The following is a 5,164-nucleotide window of genomic DNA, read 5'->3' as shown; positions in this document are numbered from 1 at the left end:
TATTCTTCTCCTTATTCTTTTTCTTCCTCATCATTTTTCTTTCGTAATTCTCCTTCTCCTCCTCCTCTTCCTCTTTCTCTTTCTTCTTCTATTCATCCTCCTTCTTCTTTTCTTCTTCTACTTCTTCGGTTTATTCTTGTATATATTATCTTTAGATTTTATTTATTGCTAATAGTAAATTCTGATTTTTTTTCTTCGATTTTTTATATGTAGATAGTATAATTTTACCATTTTATTATCGTAATTCTATATGTCGAGGACCCCACTGGGAATAAGCTTTCGAAATTTTGGGGCCATCCTGTGCAAGCCTGTTATTTCTTATGCTATTGTATATAATGTTATGGTGACTTGCCAAATAAAATCAATCAGTCAATCAATTGATTAGTGGGTACAGGGGCGGATCCAGGATTTCAAAATTTTCCCAGGAATTTGACGAGCAAAAAAAAAGGTTTTCTAACCAAAGAATAAGGGTATTTCGTACACAAACCTTTTTTTTAATTGTGCCTCTCAAAGGGGGGGGGGGGCACGAGCCGGCTAGATCGGCCATGAGTGGGTGGGTGGATGACATATGCCAATGGTAGGTAGTTTTTCTTCATCATCTTGTTCTTTTTTATTATACATAATTGTAATTTCTATCGTTTTGGGGAAGGGATAAGAAACATGGTTTTGACCACAGTCTATAGTTATGATAAGTGGAACAAAAACGAGTTGTTGTTCCGATGATGGTTTGCCAGATGGATGATACATTTCAGTAAATTATAAACATCCGATTTAGAAGTAAAACCTATTTCTATTCAAAAGAAAAAAAAGAAAAACACTGTCCATATCTTTTGCGTGATTGCATATTAATGATTTTGAATTCCCAAATGTTCGCAGATAGGGTACCGGTTCGAACTTGAAAACACTTCTAGCTATTTTAATTTGATCGTTCTTTTTACTTCTTTAAACGATATAACCGTTAAAATCGCATGCCAGTAGAATTAAATATTTGGCTATTTAATTGCTGATCTCATGGGTCATAATTAGTTGCACATTGAATTATAACATCATTAAATCGGTTCGAAATTTTGAAGAAATTGGACGGGAAACCTATAATGATAATAAAAGATGAAAATATACATAGATGACCAAAAATAACCAAATAATAATAATAACAAACAAATAAATAAATAAATAACAAGTAGATTTTAAAAAATAAGAGGAACAGGATTCACTTCATGTAAGAAACTATTAAACAAACAGAGTTAATTATGTTACCATTGTGCAGCACAACACTCTTTGTTATCTTTCTCCTACCTCCATACCATCATTAATAATGAATGGAAATTCGTCAGGATGGACATTAGAAGGGCGTAGCGGTCGAGTGCCTAATTGAAATCGATCACATTGTGGAAACACAGGATAATAAATACAATTTTATGGGCTCAAGGGGGGGGGCCGGGGCAGTCAAATATATTGCTGTACACATGCGTGACCCAACAAAAAAAAACGCATTTGAAGGAATGTTTTTTCAGTTTTGAACGCGGGCCGCGCGTGCATTCGCCAAGGGTATCAAAAGTGGTCAATGGTCAATGATCGCGGGGTCACATGTATTTAGGGTATGTATTTTTTTCAAAGCTTTTTTTTATACTAGCCATACGTACGTGTTAATAGGCGGATCCAGGGGGCCGAGGCCCCCCCCCCCCTATTGACAGAGCAAAAAAGTAAATAGAGGAGAAAAAGGGGAAAATAAGAGGAGGAAGACGAGTGAATAAAACAAGATGAGGGGGAGACTAAGCTTGGAAAAAGTAAAAACAAATTTTCGTGTCACTGTTTAATTTTTTTTCGCTCGCATTGCCTTTTATGTGATTTTCTTATCTTGCTCAATATGGAGCTTGAAATACCACATATTCCATAAAGTTCTCAAAATATCCCTATTCAGGTCAGATTGTCAAAACGTATCAGCTAGGGCTGCAAGCTCACATTTTGATTGGTGAGTTATGTATATTTAAACTACTTACATTCTCATTTCATGACAGTTTATCAAAAGCTTCTGCTCGCGATTTGCGCTCGTATTGATTGTTGAATAAATATTAAACTATACATCTTATTCATAATAATTAAAGTGCATTTAATGTCCAGTTTTCAGGTCATGATAATTTATTGACAGATTTCGCTCTCTCGTTAGGCTTATTTGATTAATAAATAAGATATTAATTTAATAATCAAATTGTCATTTTTTCAGAATGGAATATCGGCAAGTTTCATCTCGCGCTTAGGAAGAGAAATAGGAAGATTGTAATCATGTTTATGATGACACAGTGTTCTTAGAATGTCCCAGTCCTGTATGTCAAAACTCAATTTTAACTATTGTATCTATCTTATATACGTATCTTTTTCACAATTAAATAAGTGCTTAGACTTTCCATTCTTCAGGTAGAAATGTCAAAATTTTCAGCTCGCGCCTCGCGCTCACATTGTTGAAATGTCACGTCTTCATGGCTAACTGCAAGCAGCCCCGTTAACATCCTTTTTATCACATCAATACATCATAAAGTAATTATTTAGTTGGATACACATCTCGTTTAAGATCACAAACATTGCCCAGAATGTTTACATTTTAGTACTCTATTTAAATAAGTCTTTAAGATTATTTATTCATATTAAGAATAAAGCTTAGAAGCGACTTTAAGGACTACCCCTTCAAAGAAACAAACAAAAATCAACTTCGAGAGGTCGATCGAGGAAAATGCGGCTGAAAAAATCCCCCCCCCCCCTCCCTATTGGCGAAAGCTGGATCCGCCCCTGCGTGTTTAGGGTGTTTTTTCCCCCAAGCTTTTTCTCGGAGGCTATTTCCTCTTCTTTTCTGAAAAGTATTCGGGTTCTTCCCGATTTTGGTATTTTAACCCTAACTGCACTGAGGGCATGTAACACTCATGAATATTATTTTGTCTATTTAAGCAAGTATACAAAAATTGTATAGGGGTCATATTCTGGCGACAACTTGTTTAGGGGCCAAATTGTGTAAATGAAGCCGCAAAAAAATTGTTTAGGGGGTGTTTGGAATTTGGTCAAGCATGTGTAGAGCACTACATTTGACTGCCCCCCCCCCCCGAGCTCTGGAGGGCGAATTACAATGTATGTAGTGATGATGGTAATGATATTTGTACATGCGGGACAGGATCTGAATGCAAATGCAATGAAGATGTAATTCTGGAAAGAACTGCATGAAGGACTGTAGAAAACATCTGAGTGAAATGGGGAATAGCATTGGCTAGAGATGCAATAAACCTAAAATTCGGAAAAAGGGAGACGAGAGTAGAAAGATAAGCAGAGCGAGAATGATAGACATCGACAGATATCCAAACACAAACAGAGAGAGAGAGATAAGTACAAGACAGATTAACATACAGCGGTGTAGCAGATTAATAATGGATTAAGCAAAATGTGATGATAGCTCAATGGTCAATCGCGGGGTCAAACGTATTTAGGAAATTTTCTTCAAGAGCTTTTTTTTTCAGACTTACCAAACGTGTTAAGGGTATGTTTTTTCCCCAATCTCCCCCTCCCCCCCCCTTCGAGGTCATTTTCTGGCGAAAACTTGTTTAGGGGCCAAAATGTGTAAATAAAGCCCCCCCCCCAAAAAAAAAAAAAAAAAAAAAAAAAATTAGGGGGTCATTTTGCGTACAAAGGAAAATCTCGTTCAGGGGGTGTTTGGAAATAATTCGGTCACGCATGAGTACATACAGCAATACATTTGACTGCCCCCCCCCCTGTGGAGGGGTGTCTTCAAGAGTACAAACAAAGCTAATCATTTAAATCGTGGAATGTATCATCTCCATGATGCATTCTGAACCCACATTCATACCTATAAAACACCACTAAAGAAAAATAGACAAAAGTTTAATTTGGGGTTTCACACTCTTGATCTAAAACATCAAGACATTTAATAAAATCTCTGTACCTGAATTTCTTATCTATCTTCACATAATATTCACTCAATATCAATTAAATCTCCATCATCAAACATGGTATAAACCATTGCAAAATAAATCATACCATATTTATCTATTCAACAGATGTCATACTTTCAGGCGTAATATCAAAAATGAAAACATCAATTATTACATTTGAGATAAATGTATAATAACTTGGTGATCGACAACTCTTAAGGTGTTTAACGAGGGATAACACTCACTTTAATATAATGGCACTGGGTTTACACAAGTGTGTGAATCAAGGGTAAATTAAAATATCTAATAGATAATGAGGTTTCTGCAACAGGACCTACATCAATTATTCTCAATTCATCCATTTACTGACCATATAATGATCAACCATTCGGGTGAACTGAATCATATGCCTATCTTAAAGGCCTGGTCCCACTGGCCGACGGACACAAAACATATTCATAACCGTAACAGCGGACAGGCAAAATTTCAGGGTTGCTCCATCCATTTATATTCGCTGCAAATGATGGACAAAATGGGCGAACAATGAAATCACAGTGGACGGATGTTCAATGGATATAGAGTGTATGAAACACGTATGCAAAGAGTACACTTGATGGATACATAATGGTTTCCAATGGATGGCAAGATTCTTTTCCATTTAATACATCCTCTCTGCATCCGTAAGTGCAGTGGGACCAAGCCTTTAGTCTGTAATCTATCCCAGGTAGTGCATCATCATAAAATCTGCAGACAAGATTAGATGAAAAGCTGAACACAAAGAAAAAAAACCGTGGTGTACAAACTACACCAATGGTCAGTGGCAGACCGTGACCCGGAGGAGACAAAGCATTGGAGGGGCACTGTATTGTTTGTGAACAATGCTGCCCCGGAATGCTGCGCCCCTCCAATGCTTTGTCTCCTCCGGTTCACAGTCCGCCACTGCCAATGGTTGTACTCAGAGGACCACATAGGAGCAATTTACACCAATGTTGTTACTTCTATGGTGTTAGGTACCTTGTCAAAAGTGTGTAAACATCTTTTAGCATGCAGGAATCCTCTTACAAAGATGCTATTCGTTCTTGTCATTGCAGCTTTCCTGTAGTCTCCATTGTGATGGTGACTGTGATGGTCTGTAATGAAAAGCTGCATTCAGGATTCCTGCGGCATTGGCGGCGGAAGCCAAAAATTATAGGGGGGGGGGGAACCACCACACACACACAAAAAAAAGTTAT

The sequence above is a fragment of the Lytechinus variegatus genome, chromosome 2 (genome assembly GCF_018143015.1).
Source record: "Lytechinus variegatus isolate NC3 chromosome 2, Lvar_3.0, whole genome shotgun sequence".
NCBI lineage: Eukaryota > Metazoa > Echinodermata > Echinoidea > Temnopleuroida > Toxopneustidae > Lytechinus > Lytechinus variegatus.
This window is presented reverse-complemented; position numbering follows the sequence as displayed.